The sequence below is a fragment of the Dendropsophus ebraccatus genome, chromosome 14, assembly GCF_027789765.1.
Source record: "Dendropsophus ebraccatus isolate aDenEbr1 chromosome 14, aDenEbr1.pat, whole genome shotgun sequence".
NCBI lineage: Eukaryota > Metazoa > Chordata > Amphibia > Anura > Hylidae > Dendropsophus > Dendropsophus ebraccatus.
This window is the reverse complement of record NC_091467.1, coordinates 38,500,568-38,515,900: the sequence shown is the minus strand read 5'-3', so window position 1 is coordinate 38,515,900 and position 15,333 is coordinate 38,500,568. Positions and strand designations below refer to the sequence as shown.

General features: G+C 42.2%; 1 protein-coding gene across 1 annotated transcript in view; it reads right to left on the bottom strand.

Annotated features, from left to right (window-relative positions):
* Positions 1–15,333, bottom strand: part of TIMP2 (TIMP metallopeptidase inhibitor 2) — a 378,832-nt gene that overhangs the window by 306,270 nt on the left and 57,229 nt on the right. The window lies entirely within an intron of this gene.

Below are 15,333 nucleotides of genomic sequence, written 5' to 3'. Positions count from 1 at the left end.
GAGAAGGACGGTCAGGTCACGTGATCCGGAACACCACATGTGTAACGAACTGCCTCGGGAGTTCGGAGAGGCTCGGAACCCGCTGCTGTGCAGGCAGTTGGTGAAAGCCGGGAGCAGCGGTGAGAGAGCGGCCCCGGCGATATTTGTGCCGCGGTTGAGAGGACAACTGAATGAATACGGCTGCAGGCTTTCTCCTTCACTCTCAGGAAGCGGTGAGAGAGTTGAGGAGGGAGGAGACGGCAGGCAGCGGTGCAAGTCCGGCGGTGAGAGAGCCGGATTACCTACTTGCTGTCTCTCAGCGGCACCAGCCGGATTGGGAATCAAACCTTTTGTGCCCCAGGAGGTGGTGAGAGGACCAAACAAGGCGCGGAGGACTGCAACGACAGAAAAGGCTGCTGGTATTGACAGTTTCTTGCCTTGCCTCTGCTGACTCAGATAAGTATAATGTAACTGAGATTGTCTGATACTGCCCATGAGACTGTGATACTAACTTGGGTCAAATTAACCTGTCTACTAACCAGATTGTAAGGGCCCTATTCCACAGTAACGATAAGCGGCCGGATCGGCCCCATTTGGCCCAATTCGGACGATTATCGTTCAGTGAAATAGAGAACGATCAGCCGATGATCGTGTCATCGCCTGATCGTTCATTTAGGGCCAGACCTAAAATCATCGTTCCCCCACCGTGCATCGCTATGGTTGAATAGCGGTGAGTGGCGGGCAACCGACGATTTGACAAGCAGCAGCAGCATACATTACCTGTCCAGGCTTCTTCTCCGCGCTCTCTTCATCCCCGGGTCCTGCGCGATATCTTCAGAATGGCCGGTCAGCTGACGAAGCGCTCAGCCAATCACAGGCCGCGACCGCCGCGGCCTGTGATTGGCTGAGTGTGGCCTGAAGATAGAGCGCGCGGGACCCGGGATGAAGAGAGCGCAGAGAAGAAGCCTGGACAGGTAATGTATGACGCTGCAAGGACATCGGTAACGATGTCCTTGCAGCCCTCGCTCAACGATCATGGAATAGGCCCAGTAAACGAGCAGTGATCTAGCAGATCGCCGCTCGTTTAAATCGTTGATCGAGCCCTCCTCAGCCCGTGGAATAGGACCCTATGTGTGGACCCGGTGGATGGACTAATTGGAGAGACCCTATAGAATCTTTGCATATATCCCTCCCAAACTTCCACCCCCAATAGGGTATAGTGCGCAGGCTGACTAAGTGTATTAACACAAGGTAGGGTCAATTGTGCAAAATATGCTGACAGGCTAGGTAGCCGTGCAGCTTCAGGATTAAGTGTTCTCCTCTTGAGCCCTTGGTAAAATCTAGTGAACTGTGCTAATTGAATGAACATAACATTGCACCTGTGTTTTGAGTGAATACACTATGTCCTCTCATAAAAACTTAAAGTCCTGGTATGGATGGAAGAGATTCTAAATCTGCTATTAAAATTGACAATTTTTTATCTCCAAGTCAGCCTGCAGGGAAAGGACGAGGAGGGAAAAATACAAAAGGGAATATTGTAGAAGAGCTGGATAAGACGCAAGATGGGGCTGTACAAATGGAGTCTGATCCGTTGGGTAAAATTCTATCAGAAGTAACTAAGTGTAACTCCTCCCTTGAAAACCTCACAGGGCAAGTGGGAAATAGAGCGAAATCTCACTGATCAGAGATGAAATATCTAAGATAAGAGATCGGTGCAGTGAGACTGAGAACCATGTTAGTGGGGTGGAGGATGATTTGAGTAAGATCAAAAAAGAAGTAGAGGAGTTGCAAAAGAACAATAATACACTTTATGAAAAAATGATTGATATGGAAAACAGATCCAGAAGGAATAACTTAACCCCTTCAAGACCAAGCCTATTTGCACCTAAAAGACCAGGCTCATTTTTCAAAATCTGACCTGTCTCACTTTATGCGCTTATAGCTCAGTGATGCTTTAACGTATGCTAGCGATTCTGAGATTGTTTTTTCGTCACATATGGCACTTTATATTAGTGGCAAAATTTGGTCACTACTTTGTGTGTTTTTTGTGAAAAACATCAAAATATCATGAAAAATTGAAAAAATTTGCATTTTATGAACTTTGAAATTCTCTGCTTCTAAAAAAAGAAAGTTGTATTACATAAATTAGTTACTAAGTCACATTACCAATATGTCCTCTTTATTCTGGCTTCATTTCATAAACATATTTTACTTTTTTAGGGTGTTACGGGGTTAGAAATGTATCAGCAAATTACCACATTTTCGTGAAAGTTTCCAAAACTGATTTTTTTAGGGACCAGTTCTTATTTTAAGTTGATTTAGGAGGTTTGTATACTGGAAACCCCCATAAGTGACCCCATTTTGGAAACTAGACGCCTTAAAGAATTAATCTAGGGGTATAATGAGCATTTTAACCCTACAGGGGCTGGAGGAAAGTATTCACCATTAGGCCATAAAAAAATAAAAAAATAAAAATTTCCAATAATATATACATTTAGATTTAAGTTTGTCATTTTCAAAAGGAACATGAGAGAAAAAGCACCCCAAAATGTGTAACACATGTTCTCTGAGTACTACGGTACCCCATATGTGGGCGTAAACCACTGCATGGGCACACAGCGGGGCTCAGAAGGGAAGGAGCGCCAATTAGCTTTTCCATTGCAGATTTTGCTGAAGAAGTTTCCGAGCGCCAGGTGCATTTGCAGTGCCCCTGTAGTGTCAGCAGAGAGAAAAAAAACCATAAGTCACCCCATTTTGGAAAGTACACCCCTGAAAGAATTCATCTTGGGGTAGGATGAGCAATTTGACCCCACAGGTGTTAGAGGAAAGTATTCAAAATTAGACAGTAAAAATGAAAAACTCAAATTTTTTCCAATAATATGTTCCTTTAGTTTGAAATTTTTCAATTTCACGAGGAACAAGAGAAAAAAAGTACCCCAAAATTTGTAACGCAGGTTCTCATGAGTACAACGGTACCTCACATGCGAGCATAAACCACTGCATGGGCACACAGCGGGGCTCAGAAGGGAAGGAGCGCCAATTAGCTTTTTCAATGCAGATTTTGCTGAAGAAGTTTCTGAGCGCCAGGTGTGTTTGCAGAGCCCCTGTAGTGCCAGCGGAGTAAAATCTCGCCATAAGTCACCCCATTTTGGAAAGTGCACCCCTCAAAGAATTCATTTTGGGGTGTGGTGAGCATTTTGACCCCACAGGTATTAGAGGAAAGTATTCAAAAGTAGACAGTAAAAATGAAAAACTCGAATTTTTCCAATAATATGTTTGTTTAGTTTGAAATTTCTCAATTTCACGAGGAACAAGAGAAAAAAAGTACCCCAAAATTTGTAACGCAGGTTCTCCTGAGTAAAAAGGTACCTCATATGTCAGTATAAACCACTGTATGGGCACACATCAGGGCTCAGAAGGGAAGGAGCGCCAATTAGCTTTTTCAATGCAGATTTTGCTAAAGAAGTTTCTGAGCGCCAGGTGGGTTTGCAGTGCCCCTGTAGTGCCAGCGGAGTAAAATCTCGCCATTTTTGTATGTTTGTCACTTTTTGTACTTTATACATTCATTTTCACTGTATTACTATGATTACTGTGATATTTTCTATCACAGTAATCATAGTTCAGTGACAGAGACCAAATTGGTCTCTGTCACTTTAAATTTTCAGAGCTTGGCTGGTTGTGGAGCGCATGCGCACTTCATAACCAGCCAGGACACGGAAGAGGAAGGAGCTCCAGGAGCAGGTGAGTATATGGGGAAGGGGGGGGGGGGTGACTGGGGGACAGGGGGGGTGGGGGGCGACTTGGGGGGTGGGGGGACATCACTTTTTATCCCCTGTCACCAATCATTCATGGTGACAGGGGATAAAAATTGCCGGCGGCACATGGCACAAGCGATCAGCGGTATATAGTATATACCGCTGATCGCTTGTACCGGGACCCCAAAGGGGGGGTCCCGATGACTACCCCATGCTCTCCGCTACCTCCGGTGGCGGAGAGCATGGGGCTTTCATTCATTTTTCTTTTTTGATCACTGTGAACAGACATTAGTCTGTTCACAGTGATCGCGGCGGCCATCTTGGATCCGATGGCCGCCGCAGGAGGGGGGGTTAGTGACTGGGGCACTAGGGGCTGATCTGGGGTCTGATTTTTACTTATTTCATCTCCCCCCACCGTGGGGGGAGATGAAATACAGCGGCGGCACCGGCCCATTAGTGACCGCCGTTTCGGCGGTCACTAAGGGGTTGATGGGGGTCAGCTGCGGAATTGCTGCTGATCCTCATTATCTCCGGTGCTGTACACAGATGAGAGCGGGATCGCTGTCCCTGCAGCGATCCCGTTCTCATCACAAAGCCCCCTCAAGTCAGGAACGTATATGTACATTCCTACTGCGCGGGGCATGTGCAATAGGAACGTATATATACAGATGGCTGACGTGAAGGGGTTAAGGATAATGGGTATTCCCGAAGGAGAGGAAAACAATGACCCCACCGGCTTTATAGAAACATGGCTGAAAAATCAGTTCCCAGAGACAATGTCCCATACCCCGATTGTTGAGAGGGCACATAGGATACCATCAAAAGGGGCGGTTGTGGGAAACTTTCCACGCCCACTAATTGCCAGATTGGTGGTATCCAAAGATAAGGATGCCATAGTAAAGAGAGCGAGGGAGATTGGAGAGATAAAATATAATAACAACAAAATCTTCTTATGCTCTGATTTCTCTGTAGAGACACAAAAAGCCAGAGCACAATTTGTCAACGCAAAAAAAAGACTGAGAGCAAATGGTATTAAGTATGCAATGTTATTTCCAGCATAACTGAGGGTGATAAAAGAGGAGAGGACTTGGTTTTTTCAGTCTCCTGAAGAATTGAACAAATGAATGGATTCTAAGGGTCTTAAGTGAACAGATTGTACTAAGATAGTCGGACTGTTTGGAAAATGTTAATTTATTAAATTGTTATTTTTTTGTGGGGTTGGATGCACTCGGCGGGGTAAACTCAGGTTGCGAGACCTGCTATCAGTATCAAAGGATAAAGGTGGTGGGTCGGGGTGGGGGGGAAGAAGGGGTGGGAGGGTTGCCGAGCAAGTGATAAATGATGAAGTATCAGATATAATAGGTTTGTGGTATTATCACAGTTTGTTTATGGTCCTTCTTTCTTATTTTGGAACTTTAGGTAAGGGCTCGGAATGATTACGAAGTTAGTTGCATGGAATATAAGGGGCATGAGTAATAAGATTAAGAGACACACTATTTTTTCTATATGCAAGAATTATTTACCGGCAATAATTTGCCTCTTGGAGACACATTTAACAGAAGATACTAAACACTGGGTAGAGAAGGTGTGGGGTAATCACAAATACAATGCTGTTTTTTCTAATTATGCTAGGGGGGGTCACGGTATTAATTCACAGGAAAATTAATTGGGAGTTAATTAATTACAAAATAGATAACGAAGGGGGAATACATAATTTTACACAGGAATTTAGAAAGAGTGACATATGTGTTAATATTTGTGTACATAACACCTCCGTTCTCATTCAGAGTTCTTAATAAAATATATGAATATGTGAGAAATATGGATTGTCCAGTACTTATAGTGGGGGATTTTAACTCAGTAATGGACGAGGAGTTAGACAGAAAGAGGGAAAGGAAAGTAAAGGGAAGGGGAAGAGTTTCCCCCCCTAGCCAAGTTTTGTAGAGAAAGTGGGCTATACGATATATGGAGAGAAAGAAATCCAAACACATCCACCTTTTCCTGTGTAAATAAAACATGTAAAGTAATGTCGAGAATAGACATGGCACTCTGTAATCAGCAAGCTCAGAGGGCAGTGAAGACAGTAAAATATCTTACAAAATAGATATCCGATCATGCCCCACTGTACTTAGAGATTAGTACTGGGAGAGAAAGTGGAGTAATCCCATGGCGGTTAAATCTGTATTGGTTTCAGATTTTGGGGAAAGAAGACAGCTTCAAATAATGATGGATAGCAATTGGGGGTCAGCAAGGGATGCGGTGGTGTGGGATACAATAAAGACCTACCTGAGAGGGTTATTGAATAAAGCTATAAACAAAAAAAGGAGATATGAGTTTAATAAAGAAGAAAAAGATCTAGTGAAGAAGGTAGAAGAACTAGAGATGGAGTATGTGGCAGCCCCAGTAGAGATGGCATAAGAGAGATGAGAGAATGCCCAAAGAGAGTATAGGGAGCTGTTAGAGAGGAAGGCAAAAAACTGCTTATACTTCCTGGGCAGAAAGTGGCACTTGGGTAGTGGAAAGCCAAATAGACAGACCATGGAGATAATAATGAACCAAAAGGAGAAAAATAAGATTTCTATGATTCAGGAGGGGGGAGGGGGGAGGAAATCAAAACTCCAGAAGGAATATTAGCATGCTTTTTAAGATACTATAGCATGCTGTATAGGTCAGAGAGCATTAGCTTACAGCAGGAAATACAGGAATTCCTACCAGTGCTATCAAAAGAGAGAAGAGAGATCTTGGAGGCCCCTCTTTCAGTAGAGGAGTTTAGTAGAGCTTTAGCGCAATCCCGGGGAAACTCTGCTCCAGGAGGGGATGGGCTTCCCTACGAGACATATAGGAGATATGGAAGGCAGTTAATTCCAGCTTTACATAGGGTGGTAAGTTCAGCTCTAGAGGAAGGAAAACTACCAAAGTCCATGTGGGAACCTAGAATTGTAGTTATTCATAAAGAGGGGAAAGATGATCACAAAACAGAATCCATCGACCGATATCCCTTCTAAATGTGGACGTGAAGTTATACGCAGGGGTATTGGCCAATAGAGTAAAAGTGGTTTTGAAAGAACTAGTTCACCCCGATCAGAGGGGTTTTGTCCCCGGATGTCAGATCGAAGATAGTATTGCCAGATTGTTCCACAATATACAGGTAGGTTCTAAGGGGGATCCCACTCTATCCTGTCCCTTGATGCAGAGAAGGCCTTTGACAGGGTAGAATGGGAGTTCCTTTGGGGGGTGCTCAGAAAAATGGGTTTAGGGGAAAAATATGTAGAAATGGTTAGATTATGATACTCAGACCCGCAAGCAGTAGTTTCAGTAAATGGATTAACATCAGACAGATTTACTTTAGAGAGAGGAACTAGGCAAGGTTTTTTATTTATTTTGGCAATGGAACCCTTAGCCGCAATAATTAGAGAAGATCCAGAAATAAGTGGATTTGGAGCGAGAGGTAAGAAGACCAAATCAGTCTATATGCAGACGACATGCTGCTGTTTATGGAACACCCGGAACATTCTCTTGATAAACTAATGGATATAATGATGAGGTATGGTAACTTGGCTGGCTTAAGAATTAAATGGAGAAGAAGCGTGGTGGATTCCGGCACTCCTGACGTGAGGCTAAAACTTAACTTTTAATAAATAGACATTAAAATACGATGTCCCATAGCGGACCTACGCGTTTCACGCAGTTGCGCTTAATCATGGTCTAACTGTATGTGAACAAGAGATCAGTTTAAAAGCATAAGACATCCAATACGCGGAAGTCACATCATAGCACATGGGGGTGGATCCTGGGGTGAACATATGTTTTAACCCCTTTGGATCTGGAATACCCTGTACATGTGGGATATATTAGAACAGCAGAACAAGTATTTGTTGGGGTTATGTGGTATCATAAATAATGGAATAACAAGTCATTTTTGTAGTTCATACCCTTGGGTCTGCGTGTATCTAGGAGGAAGATAGTTTCGGCTTCTTTGTGGAGCAGAATCTTGCGCCAATCCCCTCCTCTGTGTGGTTTGCTGACTTTGATTATGCCATAAAACCCAAATGTCTCCAAACTGCCACTATGTACTTCTAAGAAGTGTTTTACTGCTCCTGATGTTTTCGTGGAGATACCTTTGCGTATACCAGCGATGTGTTCACTAATGCGGTTTTTGAGTTTTCTGATCGTACAACCGAGGCATTTGAGATTGCACTGATTACATTCAATAATATAAATAACATGATTACTTTCACAATTAATAAAGTTGGCAATCTCATAGGATTTGGAATTTATACTGTCGGTGTAACGTTTTTTGGTGTTAGTGTGAACACATACCTGGCAACGACCAAGACCACACCTAAAGTTTCCCTTGGCGTGGTGGCTGTTATTGGTATTAGAAGCACGATACATACTGGGAGAGAGAATATCCCCCAGTGATTTGCCTTTTCGTGCCACATATCTATGGCCTTGCTCCAGTATTTCTGTGAGGATATCATCCTGTCTTAAGATGGATAAATTTTTATTTAGGATCTGTACTATTTCAGGATACTCTGGAGAAAAAGTGGTGGAGAAAGTCAAAGGATGTGATATTTTTTTGTCTGTTTCGTTAGGAGCATTATCAACACGTCCGTGTAACAGGGTGCTCCTACCTTTCTTATCCACAATTCTTCTAGCTCTTTTTAAATGGTTTTTAGTGTAGCCCCTAGCGCGTAGTCGCTCTGATGCCAGTTCACATTGGGTGTTGTATTCTACCATGTCAGACAAACGTGTTTTATACGAGTGAGCTCACCAACCGGTATTGCTCGGATCGTATGTTGGGGGTGTTGGCTAGATGCGTGTAATATAGTATTGCCAGCTGTGGGCTTTCTGTACATAGATGTACTTACGCTGGTGCCTGACATGGATGTTGTGAGATTTATGTCCAGAAATGCCATTTTTGTGGGATGGTGGTGATGGGTAAAGGAGAGATTAAGTATTAATGTATTCAATGAATTTTGCAATATCTGTGGGATCCCCCTCCCAGACCAATAAGAGGTCGTCCATGAAACGACCGTACCATTTGATACGGTCGAGAAATGGATTGGTTGGGGAGAAAATGTGTGTTGCTTCCCACCACGCCAAGTATAAGCCGGCGAGGGTAGGTGAGAAGCGCGCCCCCATGGGGGCTCCCCTAACCTGTAAAAAGAATTCTTCATTGAATACAAAAAAATTGTGTTTCAATAAATACACAGTAACATCAATAATGTATTCCTTCAATTCATTGGAATAATCACTGTATCTGTACAAGTGGTAAGCCAAGGCAGTTATAGCAGTTTTTCGTCTGCAGACTTGGAAACAACGGATTACACGGATTCGGAATCGGGATTGGATTCAAGTCATAAATTTCATAACAAACCCAAGAAAAATTACAAGTACTCCCAAAAAAATAAACAGGAGGGTGCACGTGGAACCACAGCAAACAATAGACAACCTCCAAAAAACAGATACGACGTGCGGGACGAAAACACAGAAAAGGAAAGCCGATATCCCGCACGGAACAGGCGATACAACAAGAAATATTAAATCAGACGATGTGGAAATACCCACTACGAATATGCCCATAACATCGGAAAGCATAATCAATTTATCCTCCTTTCCCCTGAAATCCAAACATGTTAAAATTTTATCCAAGGGACTTACTTTTGTTCCATCACAACGTTTTGAGGTTTTCCAAACCATGATGGACGTCAATAAGTTTGCCAGACTGCTTACATTGAAACGTCACTTTTACAGCTCATGCCAAGGACATATTAATATCCTCAATTCCAACTCTGAGATTCCACATGAAAATGAATTTGTGAACTTATTGTTCTCGGAACAAGTAACTTTAACTGAACTATTGGACTTGGAATATGAAGGCAGAGTAGAAAAGGAGAAAGAGATACATATTCAAACCTCCAATCCCACGTACTATCCTCTTAAGTCCCGAGTAATGGCGTTAGATGAATTTCAACATGCCATGGAAAGAGATCTTAAAAACTTATACACCAAGTCCCATGTGAACAGTTACCAATCTAATATAACGTGGTCAGAAAAGCAAGCCATCAAGGAGTTACAAACAAACAAAAATATAGTTATTAAGATGGCGGACAAGGGGGGGGAAATTGTGGTGATGGACTCTCACACATATGAAGAAATGGCATATATCATTTTAAATGACATGTCCACCTACAAAATCACATGACCCCACCGCTGACTTCATGGTGAATCTCGGAAACCTTGTACAAGAGGGAGTCGCCATGGGCATTCTAGATGATAAACAGGCTGACTATCCTATACCATCCCATCCCACACTGTCCATATTCTATGGACTTCCTAAAGTTCATAAGGGAACTCGCCCCCCACCATTGCGTCCCATCATATCGGGGGTGGGTTCACTAAATGAGCGAATATGTGAGTGGGTTGACAGGCTCTTACAACCCTTGGTGACACATGTATCGGGCTATCTAAAAGACTCTGGGTCGGTACTCACAGCCTTTGAGAATTTTGTATGGTCACAGCGCTGTAATTTGCTTACCTGCAATGTTACAGCCCTGTACTCATCGATCCCCCATGATCTCGCTATAACTGCCTTGGCTTACCACTTGTACAGATACAGTGATTATTCTAATGAATTGAAGGAATACATTATTGATGTTACTGTGTATTTATTGAAACACAATTTTTTTGTATTCAATGAAGAATTCTTTTTACAGGTTAGGGGAGCCCCCATGGGGGCGCGCTTCTCACCTACCCTCGCCGGCTTATACATGGCGTGGTGGGAAGCAACACACATTTTCTCCCCAACCAATCCATTTCTCGACCGTATCAAATGGTACGGTCGTTTCATGGACGACCTCTTATTGGTCTGGGAGGGGGATCCCACAGATATTGCAAAATTCATTGAATACATTAATACTAACAACTTGAATCTCTCCTTTACCCATCACCACCATCCCACAAACATGGCATTTCTGGACATAAATCTCACAACATCCATGTCAGGCACCAGCGTAAGTACATCTATGTACAGAAAGCCCACAGCTGGCAATACTATATTACACGCATCTAGCCAACACCCCCAATATACGATCCGAGCAATACCGGTTGAGGTCACTCGTATAAAACGCGTTTGTTCTGACATGGTAGAATACAACACACAATGTGAACTGACATCAGAGCGACTACGCGCTCGGGGCTACACTAAAAACCATTTAAAAAGAGCTAGAAGTATTGTGGATAAGAAAGGTAGGAGCACCCTGTTACACGGACGTGTTGATAATGCTCCTAACGAAACAAACAAAAAAAATCACATCCTTTGACTTTCTCCACCACTTTTTCTCCAGAGTATCCTAAAATAGTACAGATCCTAAACAAAAATGTATCCATCTTAAGACAGGATGATATCCTCACAGAAATACTGGAGCAAGGCCATAGATGTGTGGCACGAAAAGGCAAATCACTGGGGGATATTCTCTCTCCCAGTATGTATCGTGCTTCTAATACCAATAACAGCCACCACGCCAAGGGAAACTTTAGGTGTGGTCTTGGTCGTTGCCAGGTATGTGTTCACACTAACACCAAAAAAGGTTACACCGACAGTACAAATTCCAAATCCTATGAGATTGCCAACTTTATTAATTGTGAAAGTAACCATGTTATTTATATTATTGAATGTAATCAGTGCAATCTCAAATACCTTGGTTGTACGATCAGCAAATTTAAAAACCGCATTAGTGAACACATCGCTGGTATACGCAAAGGTATCTCCACGAACACATCAGGAGCAGTAAAACACTTCTTAGAAGTACATAGTGGCAGTTTGGAGACATTTGGGTTTTATGGCATAATCAAAGTCAGCAAACCACACAGAGGAGGGGATTGGTGCAAGATTCTGCTCCACAAAGAAGCCGAAACTATCTTCCGCCTAGATACACGCAGACCCAGGGGTATGAACTACAAAAATGACTTGTTATTCCATTATTTATGATACCACATAACCCCAACAAATACTTGTTCTGCTGTTCTAATATATCCCACATGTACAGGGTATTCCAGATCCAAAGGGGTTAAAAAATATTTGTTCACCCCAGGATCCACCCCCATGTGCTATGATGTGACTTCTGCGTATTGGATGTCTTATGCTTTTAAACTTATCTCTTGTTCACATACAGTTAGACCATGATTAAGTGCAACTGCGTGAAACACGTAGGTCCGCTATGGGACATCGTATTTTAATGTCTATTTATTAAAAGTTAAGTTTTAGCCTCACGTCAGAAGTGCCGGAATGCACCACGCTTCTTCTCCATTTACGTCTTGTAATCAGTGCCTGGCCAGCACCGGACATCCGTGCACCCTCCATCTCACATGTTTGCTGCAAGAAAGACTACGCCTAGGTGAGCTGAATCCCCATCTACTTTTTTCTTTTTTGTAGGCTTAAGAATTAATTGGGAAAAATCTATTTTGATGCCCCTTTCAGGCCCGTGGTTAGATCAGTTGAGTCCCCAGCATGTAAAAATTAAAATTCTAAAAAAAGACGAAAGCTTTAGATATTTGGGGGTTCAGGTGACGGGGAAAATAGAGAAGTTTGTTGAGAATAACGTAGTACCAGTTATGAAGACCCTAAAGGAGAAGATTGCAATCTGGATAAAACTTGTGAGGGCAAAAGCTAATAGAATCATGTTGATAAAGTCAGTAATATTACCTAAAGTATTATATTTATTTAATTCTACTCCAGTCTGGATAGACAAAAAATCCTTCAAGAAAATAGAACAATTATTAAATAAATTAATCTGGCGGAGGAAGAGAGTGCGAATTTAACTTAAAAACTTCTGCCTCCCGCGGATTAATGGTGGCTTTGGGGTACCAGACCTTAAACTGTACTTCTATGCTGCTCAATTGCATATATGGTGGGAGGGAGAGAAGGTACCATTCCTTCAATGGATTTTGGGGAGAGAAAAGCGAAGAAAAAAGGGAAATCATTGAGAAGTTGGAGTCCGGTCAGCTGGAAAGTAGAGAATGGGATAGCTTCCCCACAGTCCAAATGTGGATAAAATGTTGGAGATCTTTAAAAAAGGTACTCAAACTTACGGCCTCAATTAATAAAACTCCACTATGGGATAATTTGGAAGAATTTTATACGTTAAAGAATATACAAGAGTTGAAAAAGAAGGGTATAGAAAAATATATAGAAGATATCTTTGTGGAAGGTAAACTTAAAGCGTAACTGTCATTTCAGGGCCATTTTTTTGAAAACATTAAATATCAACAGTTCAAGCGATTTTAAGAAACTCTGTAATAGGTTTTATAAACCAAAAGAGTTTCCTTCTGGACTGAAAAAGCAATCTCCCAGCCTCCCCCCTCACTTCAGAAGAAGCAGGATTTCTCTGTCCATTATGTGGCTATGGAGAGGGGAGGGGCTGTTAGGAGTAACTGAGCACGGAGCAGTCTTGCAAAGCACAACACCCTGCAATCTTCTCTCAGTAAGTTCATAGATAAGGACTGACCTTTCTGACCCCAGAATCCTGCGGTTTAGCTGCCCAGAGAGTCTACAAACAGCTGACCTTGATGTCACATCTTCCTGTCCCCTCATTTCCCTCAGCCCCTCCCCCCTTCATAGGCACAAAATGGAGAGAGCAGAACCAGTCTTCACTGGCTTCTCTGTAATGAAGACGTGTTTGCCTAATAATGCATAGATAAGAAGTCAGGGGGAGAGGCTGGGAAATTGCTTCTTGAGTACAGAAGGAGGTTTTTTTGGCTGATAAAACCTATTACAGAGTTTCTTAAAATCGCCTATACTACTGATTTCTGCAATAAAAAAAAATATGACAGATACGCTTTAACCCCTTAAGGACCGGAGTAAATTTTATGAATATGACCAGTGTCACTTTATTCATTAATAACTTCGGGATGCTTTTACCTATCCGGCTGATTCTGAGATTGTTTTCTCGTGACATATTGTACTTCACATTTCTAGTAAATTGGAGTCGATACTTATAGCAAATCTTTATGAAAAAAAACAAAATAGCGTGAAAAATTGTGAAAAAATGCATTTTTCCAACTTTAAAACTTTTCTGCTTATACAGAAAATGGTTATATCACATAAATTATATATTAAATAGCATTAGCAACATGTCTACTCTATGTTGGCAGCATTTATTAAACGATCTTTCATTTTTTTTAAACAATAGAAAGCGTAAAACATTAGCAGCAAATTTCCAAATTTTCGGTAAAATTTCAAAATCAGATATTTTTAGGGACCTGTTCAGGTTAAGGCTGGGTTCACACACTGTATACTTCAGGCAGTATTTGGTCCTCAAGTCAGGTCCTCATAGCAACCAAAACCAGGAGTGGATTGAAAACACAGAAAGGCTCTGTTCACACAATGTTGAAATTGAGTGGATGGCCGTCATATAACGGTAAATAACTGCCATTATTTCAATATAACAGCCGTTGTTTTAAAATAACAGCAAAAAACGGCCATCCACTCAATTTCAACATTGTGTGAACAGATCCTTTCTGTGTTTTCAATCCACTCCTGGTTTTGGTTGCTATGAGGACCTGACTTGAGGACCAAATACAGCCTGAAATATACTGTGTGTGAACCCAGCCTGAGAAAGTGTATTTGAGGGGACTGTGTGTTAGAAAGCCCCACGAAGCACCCCATTTCAGAAACTGAACCCCCCCAAACTCTGCAAAAGCACATCCAGAAAGTTTTTTAACCCTTTAGGGGAGTCACAGAAATAAAAGCTAAGTGTGTAAGAAATTTTAAAATTTTAATTTTCTGTGCAGAGATTTTATTGTAATCCAATATTTTTCATAATTATGAACCTATTACCAGAGAAATGCACCCCAATATTGATTACCCCGTTTCTGCAGTTTATAGAAATACCCCATATGTGGCCCTATTGCGCTATTTGATGCAACCACAAGCCTCAGATACAAAGGAGCGCCTAGTGAATTTCAATGGCTCCATTATATTTGGTCATTTCTGACTGTACCACTTCAGGTTGGCAGAGGCTCTGGGGTGCCAAAACATAAGAAACACCCCTAAAGGGACACCATTTAGAAAACTAAACCCTTCAAGGAATGTAACAAGGGGTGCGGTGAGCATCTGGACCCCACAGGTGCTTCACAGATTTTCCGAACAATGTGGCGTGAAAAAAGACAAAAGTATTTTTTACACTAAAACATTGTTCTAACCTTCAATTTTTCATTTTCACAAAGGGATAAAAGGAAAAAAAAGACACAAAAAGTGTAGCGCAGTTTCTCCCGAGCACAGAAATACCCCACATGTGGACATAAAGTGCCAAGCGAGCGCAGGACCAGCCTCCAAAGGGAAGGAGCGTTTGGAAGCTGGATTTCACTGGAATGGATTTCAAGGGCCACATCGCATTTACAAAGCCCTTGTGCTGCCAAAACACTGGAAACCCCCCACAAGTGACCCCATTCTGGAAACTACACCCCTCAAGGAATCTAACAAGCGGTGCAGTGAGCATATGGACCCCACTGGTGACGGGCACAAATGTGGAACAATGTGACGTGAAAGTGAAAAATTTCATTTTTTCACTTTCACGGCACAAATGTGCCCGTCATC